Source organism: Salvia miltiorrhiza, chromosome 1 (assembly GCF_028751815.1).
Source record: "Salvia miltiorrhiza cultivar Shanhuang (shh) chromosome 1, IMPLAD_Smil_shh, whole genome shotgun sequence".
NCBI classification, from domain to species: Eukaryota; Viridiplantae; Streptophyta; class Magnoliopsida; order Lamiales; family Lamiaceae; genus Salvia; species Salvia miltiorrhiza.
Window position 1 is genome coordinate 3,724,829 of NC_080387.1, and position 24,313 is coordinate 3,749,141.

Sequence of the window (24,313 nt, forward strand, 5' to 3'; positions counted from 1 at the left end):
GTATGTGGTTAAACTGCTAAACTTCTCCCACCAAAAGGTAAATTATGTGGTTAAACTATTATATGCTCCACTTTGTCTATATAGTGGTAAAATAAATAGTCACTCCTGGCCCGCAAGAGTATAAACTGTGTACGGCGCCCCCCTTATCAAAATACAAATTGATCCTTGAACTACGTTTTGACTTGATCCCTTTCAAAAGGGTACGTATGAAGCTTAGATATCTCTAAGTTCAGTCATGATTTGGAGTTGTTCATCCTTCAAATTTGATGAGTAAATGGTGGGCATATTGATTGTTATGTTTGAAGCCAAATGTTGCATTAATTCAAAAGAAACAATAAATGTTGCGTGAAAGTTATGAACAAATGCAAGTGAAGAAACGAAGCAATGAGAGAGCCAATAGTTGACAAAGCTTCAATAAAACGGGTCCAAACCTTCAAAGCGTTCTTGATCAAATTTAAACTCCGCGTCTCCACATCTCTTCAGCACACTTTGAAAGAGCTCTCTCCAATATTCAAGTTGATTGTTAGACGATCTTTGAGTAGTCCTTGAGATTTGTTGAAGAAATATGCATCCGATCTTCTTGGACTTGATCTTTGAACTTCATGACGTTGACGTGGAGGGTCTTCGCTTTGTTCGAATGTTGGATCTGACTTGAATTTGGACTTTATAATGTTGATGCAAAGGGAACGTTGATGCAGACCTTCGCCTTGCTTCCAAAGTATACACCAACATGGAGGACTTCTGCCTTGATTCCAACGTATATGTCAATGTGGAGGGCTTCGCCTTGCTTCCAAAGTATGCATCAATGTGGAGGGCTTCGCCTTGCTTCCAAAGTATGCATCAATGTGGAGGGCTTCACCTTGCTTCAAAAGTATGCATCAATGTGGAGGGCTTCACCTTGCTTCAAAAGTATGCATCAATGTGGAGGGCTTCGCCTTACTTCAAAAGTATACGCCGAACTTCGAGCTTTATGACGCTTAGTAGTGGAGTGGAAGCACGCGCTCGCCAAAGTAATAACTCCATTGGAACTAGACTCGAGCAATCCTAGGTCGGAGCATACCCAAGATCTATTAAATAATTGAGTCATCTAGTCCACATAGAATCACGCCAAGAGAAGATGTAACAAGCGATCTTTAAAGGTCGAACTCGCAATGGCCCAGATCCGAGCGCACCCAAAATCTGAATAAAAGCCAATTGAGCCGCCTAAAGTGCAAGTTAAACATCACCCAAATCATATTGGAGTTGACAAGATAGCCCACGCAGAAGCAAAATATCCATGCTTCCAAGAAGAAAATTGTATCCAAGCAAAACTCCTTGATTGAAATGGCCTCGATCAAGAGTTGAAGTTGCAGAAGCACGCAAGGAGAAGATGTGACTAGCGATCTTTAAAGGTCGAACTCGCAATGGCCCAGATCTGAGTGCACCCAGAATCTGAATAAAAGCCAATTGAGCCGCCTAAAGTGCAAGTTAAACATCACCTGAACCATGTTGGAGTAGACGAGATAGCCCACGCAAAAGCAAAATATCCACGCTTCCAAGAATGAACTCGAATTTGTATAAGCAAAATCCGTCGATTGAACACACTCGATCAATTTGTATCAGCAAAATTTGTCGGTTGAATGCAGTTGATCAATTTGTATCAGAAAAATTCCTCGGTGGAATAACACTTGATCAAGAATTGAGGTAAGAGTCGAAGTTGGGGCAGCATGGAAATCCCGCGTAAGTGAAATCAAGTATACCAAAGAAGGCAAATGGCGGATGATGATAACAAGCAAAGAGGCACGAAGGAGCTGCAAAAAAAAAAAAAAAAAAAGAGATTGAAGTTCACGACATAGCTGAAACAATAGCATGGTGCTACCAAAATTTAACTTAATATCTCTGCTCCACCAAGCTCAATGTCTCTAATAAAAAGGGGGGCCCAATTCTCCATCTCTAAAACCCAAAAGCAAGAATTCAGTTCATTAAAAAAAGACATTGATTCACATCTAGAAGAACTTCTCCGTCCAACAGCCTCTCCAATCCCTCGATGAATAAAATGGTTGCCTTTAAAAATGGTGAGGAGAACACCGTCATCGGTCTGGAAGTCACCGCGCTCAAACAACCACCGCCGCTTTGCTCTGCTTCATGTTGGATTTGGCAACTGAAGGACGCCGACCTCCTTGTTCTTGTCGACGAGAATCACTAGCTCAAAGGCTACAACAACCTGGAGAAGAACGCCTCTGAAGGTCGTCCCATTTCCAAACAAGAAATTGCCTCTTCCATTCGCCCGCCGCAGCCGCCGCACTCTCCACTTCTCTCCATCTTCGACATGGTCGACGCAGCTTCTTCTTATTCTCCGGAGTTACAGCTGCCAGCACCTCTCGCCGCCAGAGGCTGGTCTTTGAGAGATACAGACCGAAGTCAACAACTCAGAGCTTCTCCATATGGACCTGTGACGGCTCGGCAAACCACCGTCTTCTGGCGCGCCTTTCTCCATCTTCTCACAGAATTCCCGGCAGCTGCAATTGATGCTCAAACGCTCACAAGTCCCCTAACTCAGGAGATCAGCGAGAATATGGTGAAGAAGGTCCCTCTAACTCAGGAGATCAGCGAGAATATGGTGAAGAAGGTCCCTCTAACTCAGGAGATCAACGGGAACATATCCAAGGTCACCTTCATGTATTCCGGTCTCTCCTCCAATTGCTCCACCATCCGCGACTCGATCATTTCTAGTACCCTCTGCATTGACAACAAAAGCTTTGTAAGCTTGGTGTAAAAAGAAAAAAACGCAGCAGAAAATAAGAAAACAGAACACTCTATCAAGCATTCTGTCGAACATCTAGCGTGCAAACTACAGAAGCGATTTCTCAAAGCTATAAAGAAGGTGAATCGCCAAGAATTCGATACCAAAGAAAGGAAACAAAGAGAAGAATGATTAGAATGCAGATTTTCGTCTGAGTTTGAAGAAAAAAATATGAGCTTTAACACCCTTTTATAATGGTAGTCTTTTATCATTGATAGAAGTCTTTCTTTTATAGAATTTCTTGAAGTTCGAAAATTCTCCCACTTATCTACTCATCTGCTTAAAGTTATCCAATAGCCACGTGAAGAATTCAAAACGATGGAGTTTCTTTTCATTGTTATCTGCTCAAAGTAATCCAATAGCCATATGGAGAATTCTAGAGATTTTCACAAAGTTATCTGCGTTGTTGCACTTGCTCGAAGAAATCTAATGCTTTTGGGATTAGATTGATCCATAAGAAATTGAGTCCAATGAAAAGAAGAACTCTACCGTGAGAAGAACAAGTTTAATGGTTATCTGAAAGAGAATAGGATGGTAGTAGAAGAAAAACACATCATCCGATGCGAAAGGAAGTCTGATGAGCAAGAAAAAAATAAAGAACTCATGAAATGGGCTCTTAATCCATAAGTGATACTCTTTTAATGGATTGGGCTAAAATAACCACTTTAAATTATAAAGCCCAAATCATGATGGATCAAGTGATCAATTTCGAAAAAATAGGCAGTTGAGAATTGCTTTGCTTAAACATGGGATTTCATTAATTTTACTTAATGTAAGATTGTTTTTGAAGCAAAGGGTGGCCTTCGAAAATGATTATATTGACTTTGAAATGGGCTATTAAAATTAATGGTCTCATTATTAAATTTAATATTCAAGAACTCCTAAATACGAGTATAAACTATTTATAAATTTGAAGAAATTCAAGAACTCCTAAATACGAGTATAAACTATTTATAAATTTGAAGAAATTCAAGAACTCCTAAATACGAGTATAAACTATTTATAAATTTGAAGAAATTCAAGAACTCCTAAATACGAGTATAAATGTAACACCCCGTATTTAGTTACCTTACAATAGTATCGAAATACTATCGAGAGTTAAAGACTAACGGACTATAGTCGTGAGGGAGTTATCGATGGATGGTGATATGAGTAAGATAGAGATGTTATGATAATTGAGAATGATGTTAGATTGAGATGGAGATGTTTGTTTTCGAGTTGAGACGAAGAACGAGAGATAGAGTTGAGGTAGTAATTGAGAATTTCTATAGAGAGGATTAAGCTAGAATGACCATTAGATTAATGGCGAGTGATGATATGTTATAATGTGATAATTTTGTGAGTTATTTGTTTGATGTTATATGATTTATATGTTATGTGCGCACTTATGTTATTTGAGTCAGTTTGATTTTCAAAATCTTGGCTTATATGATTTTATTGCCGTCGCACACCCCTACACTCACAATCTTATTTATAATTCCTTTTCTCACATGTGTGATTAGCCGGATGAGACTTGCTGATTAAGGGGAGACAATTCACTATTCACGCATTTAATGCTTCTAATCCTTTGGGATAAGAATATTGTTAAAACCGAAGCGTCTCTCTCTCTCCGTCATTTCTCATCAGTCTCAGCCCTTCAACTTCTTCTCTCTCTCTCACGATTTTTCTCTCTCTCCTCCATTGGAGACTAAGCTCAAAGCTTCACCAGTCACAACTGAGACCAAATACTCCGCTAAATCGAGCATTAAACACTTTCCACGTTTGTTTCAAGAAGATTTGTTGAACTCTAACCGGAAGAAATCGAGAAGAGACGTCTTTTTCTTGAAACTCTTTGCGTAAGTGTTCTGTGTTTTTGGAGTCCAGACTTGTGTGAGAAGTATGTGGTGATTTATGTGAGTTTAAGATGTTTTAAGCATGAGAAACTTCACCCTTCTTCTCTTTTCTTCATTTTCGAAAAACTTGGGTTTGTGCCCTGTAAAATCCTTATTTTCTTAAAACCGAGATGAAATGTGTTATATGTGTTGTTCTGTGTGTTTTGTGATGTTTTGAAGTGATTAGCATGTGTTTTACAAAATTTAGTCTTGAGCATGAGTTTTTGCAAAACTGAGTCTGGAGATGGAGTTTTTACAAAATGAGTTTGATATGTGATTTTGGGAAAAATCTGTTAGTGAAGTCTTGTATGATGTTTTGGTGTGGAGTAAGGATGTATGAAGGAGTAAATGTTTTTGATGATTTTGAGTTTGTAGAAGTTCTTGAGTGAGTTATGTTGATGCATGCTAAGTTTTGATGTTTTTGTGTGTTTGATGATTTTTGAGGATGACAAAGTTGACGAGTTTTTCGAGTTGCTCGTTAGGGCACTGTTCTATTTTGAGCTTTGTTCTCGAACCGAGAAGTCATTTCTCGGGCATGCCAGAGAATTCGTTTTCCCGCTGGCATGCCAGAGAAATCGTTTTCCCAAGTTTGCCAGAGAAATCGTTTTCGCAAGTTTGCCAGAGAAGATGTTTTCCCGGGGTATCACAGAGAATTCATTTCCTCGCTGCCCTACCAGCGAGTCCTTTTCCTCAGAGTTTGAGTCCTCTGGAGTTTGAGTCCTCTGGAGTTTGAGTCCTTTGATATTCGATTCCTCTGACGATTGAGTCCTCTGATATTCGACTCCTCTGACGATTGAGTCCTCTGATATTCGACTCCTCTGACGATTGAGTCCTCTGGCGACAGAGAGTTCGCCATTCCTCTGGCATTTCTCCGCTGCTCTGCCAGAGAGTTCATGTTTTCGCTGCCCGGGCGAGTTGATTCCTCTGCCCTGGCGTGCATTTCTCTGATGTTCTGCCGAGCTACCCCGCTCTACTCGACTGAGTTTTTCCACTCTAACCACCGAGCATTCCTCTGCTCTGGTCCCCGATTCAACTTATGTTTCTTATTTGTGATATGTTTTTAAGTGAGTTATGTGCTTAAGTGAGTTATGTGCTTAAGTGTGTATGCATGCTTATGTGCCTGATTGCCCTTAGTCTAGCCTTTAAGAGTTAGGTTGAGAATAAGATTAGAGTTTTGTTATGAGGTTGAGGTTAAGCTTTTTGTGAGGAAGTCTCTAACTGTTTCTCACTTATCGCATGCACATTCCGACGATACAACTACAGAGACCAGCCGAGGACGTAAGTAAAGATCTTTCCGAGGTACCACCTGCACTACGCCAAGTTCCTACAGGTGGGCAGTATGTTGAGAATATGATGAGTATGAAATTACCGAGTTTTCTAAAATGAAATATTGATGTTATGAGCTTATCAAATGTTGAGCTAAAATGATGCTTATGAACTGTTTGACTTGCCAATATTTCTAATGATGAACTTGTGTGTTGCCCTCTACTGATGAGACGAATTCGGATCCTGCCACAAGCGGGGTTGTGTACACAGAGGTGACTGTGAGCCGTCTTCGGGTCGGCCGGTCACGGTGCTTGAGAAGGAGGCCTACTTCTCAGTACCTTGATGATGATAATTTGTAGATGCGGTACATACTTGTTGATTATTTTGTCTGCAGACACTTTTATATGATGCTTGATTATGAAAACTGCATACACAGCCTCTTTGACGTTAACTTAATTTTCTGTGTATTGCTGATGTTATGGCAAGCTTCAAACATATAGCTCTAAGAGCACTTTTCTTATTTTTCGGCGCCTGCCCACTGAGTATTATGTACTCACGCCCTGCATATAGTTCTAAATGTGCAGGTTAAGCATGTTCGGAGGATGGCATGGTGTTGGCAGGGATTGTTGTTTCGAGTGATCACCTTTTGATGCTTTTCCGCCTCTATGGCAGCATGATGCTTTTGAAGTCATTCTTGGCTTAGTTAAGAAATATACTCTCGGCTATATGTCTCCATACATATAGTTTGATCACCTTTGGTTGTGTAACTCTGTATATATATTAGAATCCTTGTACATGTATGAACTACGACCTTTTGTTTATGTTAACCCAAAAATTCCGATGCTTGACCTTTATAAAAATGCCAATGTTTATAATCTAGAAGAATGTTAAAATTGTTACGAGTTGTTTACGCTTCCGCACAAAGACGAGATTAGTTTCCACCCTTCGTTTCCTACTTTCATTTAGTCGTATCGATACCCGGTCTACGCTATCAATGGCTAGGCAGCGGGCTGCGACAGAGTGGTATCAGAGCAGGTCGTCTGCTCTGAGTAAGTTTCTTGACTAAGCCGAACTTTGTTAACACTTATTCCTAAAAGGAGTCCTAGTCTAAATTTGAATATTAGACTAGTTGAGAGTTTTCTTGGAAACAACACCCCAACACCCCATCTCCGCCTGCTTACGGAGGTAAGAGTTTTTGATGGTTATGATGTTTTGATGTTCTTGATGTATTGATGTTTTGATGTTCTTGAAGTTTTGATGTTCTTTACTGCTTCTATGATAAGTTTTAAGCTTGTATCTTCTAATGAGTTAACGAATTGGCTTAATGATGGAAATGCTTGAGGAGATGGAGTATGACTTGAGGCAACACTTGTCCCTTTTATGGGGAGATTTTGAGGCTAGTATAGCCGTGGCACCACCGTACCAAAAGAGAACGAGTATGTTGTTGATTGAGGAATACCAGGCAGGTGCTACGTTCACTTTTGATGAACACGATGTAAATATTACAAGATGCAGAGTCGAGAGGATACAGCGACGCAAAGGCAATATCGCGAGGCGATTCGCAATTGGTTCAGGACTACTGGGCCTCAAGAGGGTGATACGCTCGGAGAATTCCTTGCGCGTTACCATAGTCGCTGGATGGAGGCTACATCTTGCGGCATCGGCGAGGCTGAGGCCATTACGCACTTGATTCCGCAGCTCCCTTCGGAGTGGCAAGAATGGGTAGCTTCCCTAGTACCCCACTACATCTTCCGGAATGATTTCGGGCGCTACTTGGGCGCCGACTTCCGTGGGTTCATTGCAATGATTAGCTACCGCTATTTTGCCTTCGGCGATCCACCTTCACCGCCTTATGGGAACCTGAATGGACCAGCGCCAGGAGGAGCAGAAGAGGCACCTCCACTGCCAACAGAGCTTTATCCAACTATTCCTCCACCTCCAGCTGATCCTATTTCCGTTACGTCTGAGCCTATTGTCTCAGCGCCGATTGTTCTTGAAACTTTTTCCCCTGTGAGGGATCATGATCCATTCTCATCTTTAACACTCATGCCATTTCCCAGTGCAAATTTCCCATCATGGGACTTTTCTTCGGTGACGGCACCTTTGCCATTACCGCCCTCTGAAACAGCACCGTCTGTTGTGGTTGCTGAGCAGCCGATTGTTTCCACTGAGCCGATTGAGATTGTGCCTTTCAATCCATATCCAAGGGTTGCTCCTTTGCCTGAGCCGGGCACCTTGGCTTTTCAGACGATGATGCACGCGATTTTGTTTTCGCCATCTCGAGATGCCCAGGAGGGAGGATCACGCCCTGCCCGACTTGATAGTGATGAGGACGAATCCGAGGAGGAAACTCCTGCGATGACGGTTGGCTACGGTCGGACTCGGCCACTGCAGCGGAAGACTGCCGCTACTGGCGAAGAGACGTGGGTGCCTGTTCCCGAGATACCTATATACGGGCCAATGATGGATACTGACGTGGAAGATGAGACAGACGATGATAGCGTTTTTCGCTTAATTGATGAATATGAGGATGGAGAGGCTGAGCCGAGAGAGGACAGGCAAGGTGATGAAGTAGAGAGCGGAGCGCCTGGAGCTGATGGTGGGCGATGATTGTGCTGTTTAGCATAGATGTTAATGTGCCTTTTGCGATGCTTGACTGATGTACATAGATGAAATATCATAATAGTGCATAACTATAGATGCCTAGTACGTATGATGCCTGTATAGATGGAGCATCATGATAGTATTAGGGATTGTTTTGGTGTACATAGATCCCAACTTTTGTGAAAAGACCTCAAAGAGGCAATCTTTCTATGTATATATGCTTACTTGATGATGATGTTGCCTGATTTGTTGATAATGCTGCTTAACTAGATGAGTGATAATAGAAGTGAGTGACCAACAAATGAGAGTTTTTAGATGATGAGAAAATGATAGAGTAGAGGTAAGGAGAGTTTACGTTGAAAGAGGAAGTAAGATGAGATGAGAGCACTGAGATTTCTGCGCCAGAACGGAAACGAGTCCGCTGGCGAAGCGATTCCGCTGGCGAAGTGAGTCCGCTGGCGAAACGAATCCTCTGGAGAAGTGATTCCTCTGGCGAGACCGTTCCTCCGGCTTTTTGATTTCGCTGCACTGACTAGCGATCCCGCTGACGAGCGATCCCGCTGTTGAGCGATTCCGCTGATGAGTGATTCCTCTGAGGAGGGATTCCTCTGCTCCGATATGCTGTTTTCTCTGATGGACCATGCCCCTCTGACTTTTGATATAAATCGTTTCTCTGCACTACACTGCAGCATTGAGAGTTTGGTTCCGAGGTTGATATGAATTTTCTTTTCTTTATAGCATGCCTCCGAGAAGGCAAAATCGAAATCGAGTAGAAGAGGAGGAGGAAGAACAGAGAGACCCTACACCACCACCTCCACCTCCTCCACAACAAGAGAGGAGAGTAGAAGAGCTCTTCCTCCGACAGAACCCACCTACTTTCAGTGGAGCCGGAGACCCCGCTGAAACAGAGGAATGGATCAGAAGTATGGAAAGGATCTTTAGGTTCCTTAGATGCAACGACGCTGAGCGCCTTATGTGCATGACTTACCAGCTGAAGGGGTCTGCAGATTTTTGGTGGGAGGCCAAACAGAAGACTTTGACCCCAGAGCAAATAGATGAGCTTACGTGGGAGCAATTCAAAACAGCTCTTTGCGAGAAACATATACCGCGTAGCTATCGCAGAAGGAAAGAAATGGAGTTTGCAAGTTTGAAGCAAGGAAATAAAACGGTAGCTGAATATGACCGTTGTTTCTGTGACTTGGCTCGATATGCACCATATCGAGTGGATACGAATGAGAAGATGTCAGAGTTGTTTTGCGCCGGTTTAAAGCAAGAATTTTGAGTTGTCTTAGCAAGTCAGAGCGCACTCACGTATGCCGAAGCACTAAACAGAGCACTGGACATGGAGCTGGCAATGCAGCCAGAGAAGACGAGTCAACCCTCTGCTCCCCAATCAAACCCGAATGTTCAATCGGGGAGTCAATCCTTTTATGGACAAGGTCCGAAGGGAAAAAGGAAGTGGGACGAGAGAAATCAAGGTCCCGAGAAGCCGTGGCAAGGTCAGAATGCGCCACCTTTTTCTCAAGGCAAGGATAAACGATCTTATGCAGCCCCAGTGGCAGCATCACAAGGGCCAAGAGGAATACCTCCCTGCCCAAAATGCAATAAGTTACATTTGGGGGAGTGCAGAATGGGAACAAATAACTGTTTCACCTGTGGAAGAGTCGGGCATTACTCCAACCAATGCCCGAACCGACAGCAAAGTGGAACCGGTGGAAGACCGAGACCGTTCCAGCCGCAGCTTAAGGCCATGGAAGGAGTCCTACCGCTACCACAGCCAGTACGCCAGCAGCTAATGCACCGACAACAGCAGCCGGGAAGACAACCAGCTGGGCCGCAGGCGAATCAACAGCAACATCATCAAAGAATGTTCGCGATCAATCAGAAAGCTCAAGACCAAATCGGGGAAATTTGACAGGTATAGGCGAGATGAAAGGCGTATCCATAGTAGTTTTGTTCGACACTGGAGCGTCGCATTCTTTTATCTCTCACACGTGTGTAGATACTTTAGAACTTAAAGTAGAGTCTGCTCCACAATGCCTGAAAGTGTTTACACCCATAGGCAGAACTACTACGGTATCACACGTTTGTCCTAACGTAGAATTTGAGTTAGGAACGTTGAAGCTCGAGGCCAAGAATCTGAGGGTAATGCCTATGTGGCACTTAGATATAATTTTGGGAATGGACTGGTTGGAAGAGAACCATGCAAAGATACAATGCAAGGAGAGACAAATATCATTCCAGCCACCTGGCCAAGAGCCTACTGCCTTCATTGGCATTGAAGGAAAATGGAAGAAGACGCCGATTATTTCGGCTTTGCAAGCCAAGAAGCTCTTACAAAAGAAGGACACGACCGCGTATGTCGTGTATTTAAATCAGAAGGAAGAATCCCAAGTGGATATTGATGACGTGCCAATAGTACGGGAATACAAAGACGTTTTCCCTGAAACTTTGCCAGGTTTACCACCTGATCGACAGCTCGAGTTTACGATAGATCTCGAACCTGGAGTCGCACCGATGTCGAAAGCACCATACAGGATGGCCCCTGCAGAGTTGCAAGAATTGAAGCTGCAACTCCAAGAACTTTTAGACATGGGTTTCATTCGACCTAGTGTTTCCCCGTGGGGAGCACCGGTCCTTTTCGTCAAGAAGAAAGACGGCAGCTTGAGGTTGTGCATCGATTACCGAGAGCTAAACAAAGTGACATTGAAGAATAAATATCCGTTGCCCCGGATCGACGATTTATTCGACCAACTTCAAGGAGCATGCACGTTTTCAAAAATCGATTTGAGAACGGGATACCATCAATTGAAGGTACGAGCAGAAGATATTCCGAAGACGGCTTTTCGCACGAGATATGGACATTATGAGTTCACAGTTATGCCTTTCGGACTGACGAATGCCCCTGCAGTATTTATGGATCTTACGAACAGAGTCTTTCACGAATACTTGGATAAGTTTGTGCTAGTGTTCATAGACGATATCCTGATTTACTCGAGGAGTAAACAAGAGCATGAGGAGCATCTGAAGATTGTCTTGGAGAGACTGCGAGCTGAAAAGCTTTATGCTAAGTTCAGCAAATGCGAGTTTTGGCTCGAAGAAGTTAATTTTCTCGGCCATATCGTTTCGGCGAGAGGGATTGAGGTAGATCCGGCGAAAGTACAAGCAGTACAAGAATGGAGATCGCCGACTACGCCACATGAGATCCGAAGTTTCCTAGGATTGGCAGGTTATTATCGACGATTCATTGAGGGCTTCTCAAAAATTGCCAAGCCATTGACGCACCTACTAAAGAAGGAAGTTAAGTTCGAGTGGACGGATGATTGTGAACGAAGTTTTCAGGAGCTGAAAAAGAGACTTACTACTGCCCCAGTGTTAGCCGTACCCAAGGCAGATAAAGAGTATGCCGTTTATACGGACGCGTCGAAGAGTGGTTTAGGATGCGTGCTTATGCAAGAAGGAAAAGTGATAGCCTATGCTTCACGACAACTAAGACCGCATGAGATGAATTACCCGACGCATGATATAGAGCTTGCAGCAGTAGTACACGCCTTGAAGATTTGGAGACACCACCTCTATGGAGTTAGGTGTGAGATTTACACAGATCACAAGAGTCTCAAATATTTCTTTGAGCAAAAGGATCTGAACATGCGACAAAGAAGATGGCTGGAGTTGGTAAAAGATTACGATTGTGGAATCAATTACCACCCAGGAAAAGCCAATATCGTCGCCGACGTGTTGAGCAGGAAGAATCAAGTGGAGTTAGGATTTCTCCTTACTCAAGAGAGGAGCTTGATCAAAGAGTTCGAGAAGATGAAATTAGAGGTAGTAATACCACCCCAGACGGCAGAAAGCATGATTGCTATGCTAAGTATTACCCCCGACCTACGATCGAGGATAGTCACAGCGCAAAGGGAAGATGAGAAGTTTGAGAAGCTACGATCGAAGATCCGAACCGAGAGAGTAGATGGATATCATGAAACGGCCGATAACGCCATCATGTTCGAGGGACGATTGTGTGTGCCTAGTATAGAAGTGTTAAAGAATGAAATCATGAGCGAAGCTCATGACACACCCTACGTTGCACACCCGGGGAGTACAAAGATGTACCAAGACTTGAGAACAAAGTTTTGGTGGGAGGGCATGAAGCGAGAGATAGCATCTTTTGTTGAGAAATGTTTAGCATGTCAACAGGTGAAGGCACTTCACCAACGACCCTATGGCAAATTGCATCCACTAGAGATTCCCGAGTGGAAATGGGACCATATTGCTATGGATTTCGTGACTGGATTGCCGAAGTCGAAAAGAGGGAATACAGCTATTTGGGTGATCATTGATAGATTGACGAAGAGTGCACATTTCATCCCAATTTCGATCACCTATGGATCTGACAAGCTAGCCCAGATCTATATTCGCGAGATAGTGCGATTGCATGGAGTACCGATGACGATCACATCGGATAGAGATTCAAAGTTCACATCGAGATTCTGGATGAGCATGCAGAAGGAATTGGGTACTAAATTGAATTTTAGTACGGCGTTTCATCCGCAAACGGATGGACAATCAGAGAGAACCATACAAATCTTAGAGGATATGCTTCGAACTGTTGTGTTGGACCGAGGAGTCCAATGGGAGCAAGTTTTGCCCCTAATTGAGTTTGCCTACAACAACAGCTTCCAATCAACCATTAACATGGCTCCATACGAAGCCCTTTATGGAAGAAAGTGTAGATCCCCACTGTATTGGGATGAGGTAGGAGAAAGGAAGATACTTGGTCCCGAGGCCATAGATGAGATGATCACCGTTGTCCGACAAATTCGGCAGAGGATTAAGGAAGCACAAGACCGACAGAAGTCTTATGCGGACACCCGGAGAACAGAGATTTATTTCGATGTGGGTGATAAAGTTTTTCTTAAAGTTTCCCCATCCCGAGGAGTACACCGTTTTGGAGTCAAAGGGAAACTGAAACCGAGGTATATTGGACCGTATGATGTACTAGAGAAAGTAGGCTCTGTAGCCTATAGACTTGCGTTACCGTCGAGTATCGCGAATGTCCACGACGTTTTCCATGTTTCGCAATTGAGGAAGTATGTGTTTGATCCCAGACATGTCATCCACCAGGAAAAAGTATCTCTTGAACCAGACTTGAGCTATGAAGAGAGACCCGAAGCCATTCTGGACAAGAAAATTCAACAACTACGAAGCAAAGCAATTTCCCTGGTGAAAGTACAATGGAGACATCACGACAGAGAAGAAGCAACATGGGAACTTGAGGAAAAGATGAAGGAGAAATACCCCGAGCTTTTTCCCGAAGGTGAGTACCACAAATTTCGGGACGAAATTTTCTTAAGGGGGGTAGGATGTAACACCCCGTATTTAGTTACCTTACAATAGTATCGAAATACTATCGAGAGTTAAAGACTAACGGACTATAGTCGTGAGGGAGTTATCGATGGATGGTGATATGAGTAAGATAGAGATGTTATGATAATTGAGAATGATGTTAGATTGAGATGGAGATGTTTGTTTTCGAGTTGAGACGAAGAACGAGAGATAGAGTTGAGGTAGTAATTGAGAATTTCTATAGAGAGGATTAAGCTAGAATGACCATTAGATTAATGGCGAGTGATGATCTGTTATAATGTGATAATTTTGTGAGTTATTTGTTTGATGTTATATGATTTATATGTTATGTGCGCACTTATGTTATTTGAGTCAGTTTGATTTTCAAAATCTTGGCTTATATGATTTTATTGCCGTCGCACACCCCTACACTCACAATCTTATTTATAATTCCTTTTCCCACATGTGTGATTAGCCGGATGAGACTTGCTGATTAAGGGGAGACAATTCACTATTCACGCATTTAATGCTTCTAATCCTTTGGGATAAGAATATTGTTAAAACCGAAGCGTCTCTCTCTCTCTCCGTCATTTCTCATCAGTCTCAGCCCTTCAACTTCTTCTCTCTCTCTCACGATTTTTCTCTCTCTCCTCCATTGGAGACTAAGCTCAAAGCTTCACCAGTCACAACTGAGACCAAATACTCCGCTAAATCGAGCATTAAACACTTTCCATGTTTGTTTCAAGAAGATTTGTTGAACTCTAACCGGAAGAAATCGAGAAGAGACGTCTTTTTCTTGAAACTCTTTGCGTAAGTGTTCTGTGTTTTTGGAGTCCAGACTTGTGTGAGAAGTATGTGGTGATTTATGTGAGTTTAAGATGTTTTAAGCATGAGAAACTTCCCCCTTCTTCTCTTTTCTTCATTTTCGAAAAACTTGGGTTTGTGCCCTGTAAAATCCTTATTTTCTTAAAACCGAGATGAAATGTGTTATATGTGTTGTTCTGTGTGTTTTGTGATGTTTTGAAGTGATTAGCATGTGTTTTACAAAATTTAGTCTTGAGCATGAGTTTTTGCAAAACTGAGTCTGGAGATGGAGTTTTTACAAAATGAGTTTGATATGTGATTTTGGGAAAAATCTGTTAGTGAAGTCTTGTATGATGTTTTGGTGTGGAGTAAGGATGTATGAAGGAGTAAATGTTTTGATGATTTTGAGTTTGTAGAGTTCTTGAGTGAGTTATGTTGATGCATGCTAAGTTTTGATGTTTTTGAGTGTTTGATGATTTTTTAGGATGACAAAGTTGACGAGTTTTTCGAGTTGCTCTTTAGGGCACTGTTCTATTTTGAGCTTTGTTCTCGAACCGAGAAGTCATTTCTCGGGTATGCCAGAGAATTCGTTTTCCCGCTGGCATGCCAGAGAAATCGTTTTCCCAAGTTTGCCAGAGAAATCGTTTTCGCAAGTTTGCCAGAGAAGATGTTTTCCCGGGGTATCACAGAGAATTCATTTCCTCGCTGCCCTACCAGCGAGTCCTTTTCCTCGGAGTTTGAGTCCTCTGGAGTTTGAGTCCTCTGGAGTTTGAGTCTTCTGGAGTTTGAGTCCTCTGATATTCGATTCCTCTGACGATTGAGTCCTCTGATATTCGACTCCTCTGACGATTGAGTCCTCTGATATTCGATTCCTCTGACGATTGAGTCCTCTGATATTTGACTCCTCTGACGATTGAGTCCTCTGATATTCGACTCCTCTGACGATTGAGTCCTCTGGCGACAGAGAGTTCGCCATTCCTCTGGCATTTCTCCGCTGCTCTGCCAGAGAGTTCATGTTTTCGCTGCCCGGGCGAGTTGATTCCTCTGCCCTGGCGAGCGTTTCTCTGATGTTCTGCCGAGCTACCCCGCTCTACTCGACTGAGTTTTTCCACTCTGACCACCGAGCATTCCTCTGCTCTAGTCTCCGATTCAACTTATGTTTCTTATTTGTGATATGTTTTTAAGTGAGTTATGTGCTTAAGTGTGTATGCATGCTTATGTGCCTGATTGCCCTTAGTCTAGCCTTTAAGAGTTAGGTTGAGAATAAGATTAGAGTTTTGTTATGAGGTTGAGGTTAAGCTTTTTGTGAGGAAGTCTCTAACTGTTTCTCACTTATCGCATGCACATTCCGACGATACAACTACAGAGACCAGCCGAGGACGTAAGTAAAGATCTTTCCGAGGTACCACCTGCACTACGCCAAGTTCCTACAGGTGGGCAGTATGTTGAGAATATGATGAGTATGAAATTACCGAGTTTTCTAAAATGAATTATTGATGTTATGAGCTTATCAAATGTTGAGCTAAAATGATGCTTATGAACTGTTTGACTTGCCAATATTTCTAATGATGAACTTGTGTGTTACCCTCTACTGATGAGACGAATTCGGATCCTGCCACAAGCGGGGTTGTGTACACAGAGGTGACTGTGAGCCGTCTTCGGGTCGGCCGGTCACGGTGCTTGAGAAGGAGGCCTACTTCTCAGTACCTTGATGATGATAATTTGTAGATGCGGTACATACTTGTTGATTATTTTGTCTGCAGACACTTTTATATGATGCTTGATTATGAAAACTGCATACACAGCCTCTTTGACGTTAACTTAATTTTCTGTGTATTGCTGATGTTATGGCAAGCTTCAAACATATAGCTCTAAGAGCACTTTTCTTGTTTTTCGGCGCCTGCCCACTGAGTATTATGTACTCACGCCCTGCATATAGTTCTAAATGTGCAGGTTAAGCATGTTCGGAGGATGGCATGGTGTTGGCAGGGATTGTTGTTTCGAGTGATCACCTTTTGATGCTTTTCCGCCTCTATGGCAGCATGATGCTTTTGAAGTCATTCTTGGCTTAGTTAAGAAATATACTCTCGGCTATATGTCTCCATACATATAGTTTGATCACCTTTGGTTGTGTAACTCTGTATATATATTAGAATCCTTGTACATGTATGAACTACGACCTTTTGTTTATGTTAACCCAAAAATTCCGATGCTTGACCTTTATAAAAATGCCAATGTTTATAATCTAGAAGAATGTTAAAATTGTTACGAGTTGTTTACGCTTCCGCACAAAGACGAGATTAGTTTCCACCCTTTGTTTCCTACTTTCATTTAGTCGTATCGATACCCGGTCTACGCTATCAATGGCTAGGCAGCGGGCTGCGACAGAGTGGTATCAGAGCAGGTCGTCTGCTCTGAGTAAGTTTCTTGACTAAGCCGAACTTTGTTAACACTTATTCCTAAAAGGAGTCCTAGTCTAAATTTGAATATTAGACTAGTTGAGAGTTTTCTTGGAAACAACACCCCAACACCCCATCTCCGCCTGCTTACGGAGGTAAGAGTTTTTGATGGTTATGATGTTTTGATGTTCTTGATGTATTGATGTTTTGATGTTCTTGAAGTTTTGATGTTCTTTACTGCTTCTATGATAAGTTTTAAGCTTGTATCTTCTAATGAGTTAACGAATTGGCTTAATGATGGAAATGCTTGAGGAGATGGAGTATGACTTGAGGCAACACTTGTCCCTTTTATGGGGAGATTTTGAGGCTAGTATAGCTGTGGCACCACCGTACCAAAAGAGAACGAGTATGTTGTTGATTGAGGAATACCAGGCAGGTGCTACGTTCACTTTTGATGAACACGATGTAAATATTACAGGGTGCAGAGTCGAGAGGATACAGCGACGCAAAGGCAATATCGCGAGGCGATTCGCAATTGGTTCAGGACTACTGGGCCTCAAGAGGGTGATACGCTCGGAGAATTCCTTGCGCGTTACCATAGTCGCTGGATGGAGGCTACATCTTGCGGCATCGGCGAGGCTGAGGCCATTACGCACTTGATTCCGCAGCTCCCTTCGGAGTGGCAAGAATGGGTAGCTTCCCTAGTACCCCACTACATCTTCCGGAATGATTTCGGGCGCTACTTGGGCGCCGACTTCCGCGGGTTCATTGCAATGATTAGCTACCGCTATTTTGCCTTCGGCGATCCACCTTCACCGCCTTATGGGAACCTGAATGGACCAGCGCCAGGAGGAGCAGAAGAGGCACCTCCACTGCCAACAGAGCTTTATCCAACTATTCCTCCACCTCCAGCTGATCCTATTTCCGTTACGTCTGAGCCTATTGTCTCAGCACCGATTGTTCTTGAAACTTTTTCCCCTGTGAGGGATCATGATCCATTCTCATCTTTAACACTCATGCCATTTCCCAGTGCAAATTTCCCATCATGGGACTTTTCTTCGGTGACGGCACCTTTGCCATTACCGCCCTCTGAAACAGCACCGTCTGTTGTGGTTGCTGAGCAGCCGATTGTTTCCACTGAGCCGATTGAGATTGTGCCTTTCAATCCATATCCAAGGGTTGCTCCTTTGCCTGAGCCGGGCACCTTGGCTTTTCAGACGATGATGCACGCGATTCTGTTTTCGCCATCTCGAGATGCCCAGGAGGGAGGATCACGCCCTGCCCGACTTGATAGTGATGAGGACGAATCCGAGGAGGAAACTCCTGCGATGACGGTTGGCTACGGTCGGACTCGGCCACTGCAGCGGAAGACTGCCGCTACTGGCGAAGAGACGTGGGTGCCTGTTCCCGAGATACCTGTATACGGGCCAATGATGGATACTGACGTGGAAGATGAGACAGACGATGATAGCGTTTTTCGCTTAATTGATGAATATGAGGATGGAGAGGCTGAGCCGAGAGAGGACAGGCAAGGTGATGAAGTAGAGAGCGGAGCGCCTGGAGCTGATGGTGGGCGATGATTGTGCTGTTTAGCATAGATGTTAATGTGCCTTTTGCGATGCTTGACTGATGTACATAGATGAAATATCATAATAGTGCATAACTATAGATGCCTAGTACGTATGATGCCTGTATAGATGGAGCATCATGATAGTATTAGGGATTGTTTTGGTGTACATAGATCCCAACTTTTGTGAAAAGACCTCAAAGAGGCAATCTTTCTATGTATATGCTTACTTGATGATGATGTTGCCTGATTTGTTGATAATGCTGCTTAACTAGATGAGTGATAATAGAAGTGAGTGACCAACAAATGAGAGTTTTTAGATGATGAGAAAATGATAGAGTAGAGGTAAGGAGAGTTTACGTTGAAAGAGGAAGTAAGATGAGATGAGAGCACTGAGATTTCTGCGCCAGAACGGAAACGAGTCCGCTGGCGAAGCGATTCCGCTGGCGAAGTGAGTCCGCTGGCGAAACGAATCCTCTGGAGAAGTGATTCCTCTGGCGAGACCGTTCCTCCGGCTTTTTGATTTCGCTGCACTGACTAGCGATCCCGCTGACGAGCGATCCCGCTGTTGAGCGATTCCGCTGATGAGTGATTCCTCTGAGGAGGGATTCCTCTGCTCCGATATGCTGTTTTCTCTGATGGACCATGCCCCTCTGACTTTTGATATAAATCGTTTCTCTGCACTACACTGCAGCATTGAGAGTTTGGTTCCGAGGTTGATATGAATTTTCTTTTCTTTATAGCATGCCTCCGAGAAGGCAAAATCGAAATCGAGTAGAAGAGGAGGAGGAAGAACAGAGAGACCCTACACCACCACCTCCACCTCCTCCACAACAAGAGAGGAGAGTAGAAGAGCTCTTCCTCCGACAGAACCCACCTACTTTCAGTGGAGCCGGAGACCCCGCTGAAACAGAGGAATGGATCAGAAGTATGGAAAGGATCTTTAGGTTCCTTAGATGCAACGACGCTGAGCGCCTTATGTGCATGACTTACCAGCTGAAGGGGTCTGCAGATTTTTGGTGGGAGGCCAAACAGAAGACTTTGACCCCAGAGCAAATAGATGAGCTTACGTGGGAGCAATTCAAAACAGCTCTTTGCGAGAAACATATACCGCGTAGCTATCGCAGAAGGAAAGAAATGGAGTTTGCAAGTTTGAAGCAAGGAAATAAAACGGTAGCTGAATATGACCGTTGTTTCTGTGACTTGGCTCGATATGCACCATATCGAGTGGATACGAATGAGAAGATGTCAGAGTTGTTTTGCGCCGGTTTAAAGCAAGAATTTTGAGTTGTCTTAGCAAGTCAGAGCGCACTCACGTATGCCGAAGCACTAAACAGAGCACTGGACATGGAGCTGGCAATGCAGCCAGAGAAGACGAGTCAACCCTCTGCTCCCCAATCAAACCCGAATGTTCAATCGGGGAGTCAATCCTTTTATGGACAAGGTCCGAAGGGAAAAAGGAAGTGGGACGAGAGAAATCAAGGTCCCGAGAAGCCGTGGCAAGGTCAGAATGCGCCACCTTTTTCTCAAGGCAAGGATAAACGATCTTATGCAGCCCCAGCGGCAGCATCACAAGGGCCAAGAGGAATACCTCCCTGCCCAAAATGCAATAAGTTACATTTGGGGGAGTGCAGAATGGGAACAAATAACTGTTTCACCTGTGGAAGAGTCGGGCATTACTCCAACCAATGCCCGAACCGACAGCAAAGTGGAACCGGTGGAAGACCGAGACCGTTCCAGCCGCAGCTTAAGGCCATGGAAGGAGTCCTACCGCTACCACAGCCAGTACGCCAGCAGCTAATGCACCGACAACAGCAGCCGGGAAGACAACCAGCTGGGCCGCAGGCGAATCAACAGCAACATCATCAAAGAATGTTCGCGATCAATCAGAAAGCTCAAGACCAAAATCGGGGAAATTTGACAGGTATAGGCGAGATGAAAGGCGTATCCATAGTAGTTTTGTTCGACACTGGAGCGTCGCATTCTTTTATCTCTCACACGTGTGTAGATACTTTAGAACTTAAAGTAGAGTCTGCTCCACAATGCCTGAAAGTGTTTACACCCATAGGCAGAACTACTACGGTATCACACGTTTGTCCTAACGTAGAATTTGAGTTAGGAACGTTGAAGCTCGAGGCCAAGAATCTGAGGGTAATGCCTATGTGGCACTTAGATATAATTTTGGGAATGGACTGGTTGGAAGAGAACCATGCAAAGATACAATGCAAGGAGAGACAAATATCATTCCAGCCACCTGGCCAAGAGCCTACTGCCTTCATTGGCATTGAAGGAAAATGGAAGAAGACGCCGATTATTTCGGCTTTGCAAGCCAAGAAGCTCTTACAAAAGAAGGACACGACCGCGTATGTCGTGTATTTAAATCAGAAGGAAGAATCCCAAGTGGATATTGATGACGTGCCAATAGTACGGGAATACAAAGACGTTTTCCCTGAAACTTTGCCAGGTTTACCACCTGATCGACAGCTCGAGTTTACGATAGATCTCGAACCTGGAGTCGCACCGATGTCGAAAGCACCATACAGGATGGCCCCTGCAGAGTTGCAAGAATTGAAGCTGCAACTCCAAGAACTTTTAGACATGGGTTTCATTCGACCTAGTGTTTCCCCGTGGGGAGCACCGGTCCTTTTCGTCAAGAAGAAAGACGGCAGCTTGAGGTTGTGCATCGATTACCGAGAGCTAAACAAAGTGACATTGAAGAATAAATATCCGTTGCCCCGGATCGACGATTTATTCGACCAACTTCAAGGAGCATGCACGTTTTCAAAAATTGATTTGAGAACGGGATACCATCAATTGAAGGTACGAGCAGAAGATATTCCGAAGACGGCTTTTCGCACGAGATATGGACATTATGAGTTCACAGTTATGCCTTTCGGACTGACGAATGCCCCTGCAGTATTTATGGATCTTACGAACAGAGTCTTTCACGAATACTTGGATAAGTTTGTGCTAGTGTTCATAGACGATATCCTGATTTACTCGAGGAGTAAACAAGAGCATGAGGAGCATCTGAAGATTGTCTTGGAGAGACTGCGAGCTGAAAAGCTTTATGCTAAGTTCAGCAAATGCGAGTTTTGGCTCGAAGAAGTTAATTTTCTCGGCCATATCGTTTCGGCGAGAGGGATTGAGGTAGATCCGGTGAAAGTACAAGCAGTACAAGAATGGAGATCGCCGACTACGCCACATGAGATCCGAAGTTTCCTAGGATTGGCAGGTTATTATCGACGATTCATTGAGGGCTTCTCAAAAATTGCCAAGCCATTGACACACCTACTAAAGAAGGAAGTTAAGTTCGAGTGGACGGATGATTGTGAACGAAGTTTTCAGGAGCTGAAAAAGAGACTTACTACTGCCCCAGTGTTAGCCGTACCCAAGGCAGATAAAGAGTATGCCGTTTATACGGACGCGTCGAAGAGTGGTTTAGGATGCGTGCTTATGCAAGAAGGAAAAGTGATAGCCTATGCTTCACGACAACTAAGACCGCATGAGATGAATTACCCGACGCATGATATAGAGCTTGCAGCAGTAGTACACGCCTTGAAGATTTGGAGACACCACCTCTATGGAGTTAGGTGTGAGATTTACACAGATCACAAGAGTCTCAAATATTTCTTTGAGCAAAAGGATCTGAACATGCGACAAAGAAGATGGCTGGAGTTGGTAAAAGATTACGATTGTGGAATCAATTACCACCCAGGAAAAGCCAATATCGTCGCCGACGTGTTGAGCAGGAAGAATCAAGTGGAGTTAGGATTTCTCCTTACTCAAGAGAGGAGCTTGATCAAAGAGTTCGAGAAGATGAAATTAGAGGTAGTAATACCACCCCAGACGGCAGAAAGCATGATTGCTATGCTAAGTATTACCCCCGACCTACGATCGAGGATAGTCACAGCGCAAAGGGAAGATGAGAAGTTTGAGAAGCTACGATCGAAGATCCGAACCGAGAGAGTAGATGGATATCATGAAACGGCCGATAACGCCATCATGTTCGAGGGACGATTGTGTGTGCCTAGTATAGAAGTGTTAAAGAATGAAATCATGAGCGAAGCTCATGACACACCCTACGTTGCACACCCGGGGAGTACAAAGATGTACCAAGACTTGAGAACAAAGTTTTGGTGAGAGGGCATGAAGCGAGAGATAGCATCTTTTGTTGAGAAATGTTTAGCATGTCAACAGGTGAAGGCACTTCACCAACGACCCTATGGCAAATTGCATCCACTAGAGATTCCCGAGTGGAAATGGGACCATATTGCTATGGATTTCGTGACTGGATTGCCGAAGTCGAAAAGAGGGAATACAGCTATTTGGGTGATCATTGATAGATTGACGAAGAGTGCACATTTCATCCCAATTTCGATCACCTATGGATCTGACAAGCTAGCCCAGATCTATATTCGCGAGATAGTGCGATTGCATGGAGTACCGATGACGATCACATCGGATAGAGATTCAAAGTTCACATCGAGATTCTGGATGAGCATGCAGAAGGAATTGGGTACTAAATTGAATTTTAGTACGGCGTTTCATCCGCAAACGGATGGACAATCAGAGAGAACCATACAAATCTTAGAGGATATGCTTCGAACTGTTGTGTTGGACCGAGGAGTCCAATGGGAGCAAGTTTTGCCCCTAATTGAGTTTGCCTACAACAACAGCTTCCAATCAACCATTAACATGGCTCCATACGAAGCCCTTTATGGAAGAAAGTGTAGATCCCCACTGTATTGGGATGAGGTAGGAGAAAGGAAGATACTTGGTCCCGAGGCCATAGATGAGATGATCACCGTTGTCCGACAAATTCGGCAGAGGATTAAGGAAACACAAGACCGACAGAAGTCTTATGCGGACACCCGGAGAACAGAGATTTATTTCGATGTGGGTGATAAAGTTTTTCTTAAAGTTTCCCCATCCCGAGGAGTACACCGTTTTGGAGTCAAAGGGAAACTGAAACCGAGGTATATTGGACCGTATGATGTACTAGAGAAAGTAGGCTCTGTAGCCTATAGACTTGCGTTACCGTCGAGTATCGCGAATGTCCACGACGTTTTCCATGTTTCGCAATTGAGGAAGTATGTGTTTGATCCCAGACATGTCATCCACCAGGAAGAAGTATCTCTTGAACCAGACTTGAGCTATGAAGAGAGACCCGAAGCCATTCTGGACAAGAAAATTCAACAACTACGAAGCAAAGCAATTTCCCTGGTGAAAGTACAATGGAGACATCACGACAGAGAAGAAGCAACATGGGAACTTGAGGAAAAGATGAAGGAGAAATACCCCGAGCTTTTTCCCGAAGGTGAGTACCACAAATTTCGGGACGAAATTTTCTTAAGGGGGGTAGGATGTAACACCCCGTATTTAGTTACCTTACAATAGTATCGAAATACTATCGAGAGTTAAAGACTAACGGACTATAGTCGTGAGGGAGTTATCGATGGATGGTGATATGAGTAAGATAGAGATGTTATGATAATTGAGAATGATGTTAGATTGAGATGGAGATGTTTGTTTTCGAGTTGAGACGAAGAACGAGAGATAGAGTTGAGGTAGTAATTGAGAATTTCTATAGAGAGGATTAAGCTAGAATGACCATTAGATTAATGGCGAGTGATGATCTGTTATAATGTGATAATTTTGTGAGTTATTTGTTTGA

General features: G+C 43.7%; 1 long non-coding RNA gene across 1 annotated transcript; it reads left to right on the forward strand.

Moving 5' to 3' along the window:
• Positions 1–285: 285 nt before the first annotated feature.
• LOC131007312 (uncharacterized) lies at positions 286–2,719 on the forward strand. Its single transcript, XR_009096021.1, has 2 exons — positions 286–2,566; positions 2,609–2,719. It is a non-coding gene; the product is annotated as an uncharacterized LOC131007312 (long non-coding RNA).
• The last annotated feature ends 21,594 nt before the right edge of the window (positions 2,720–24,313 follow it).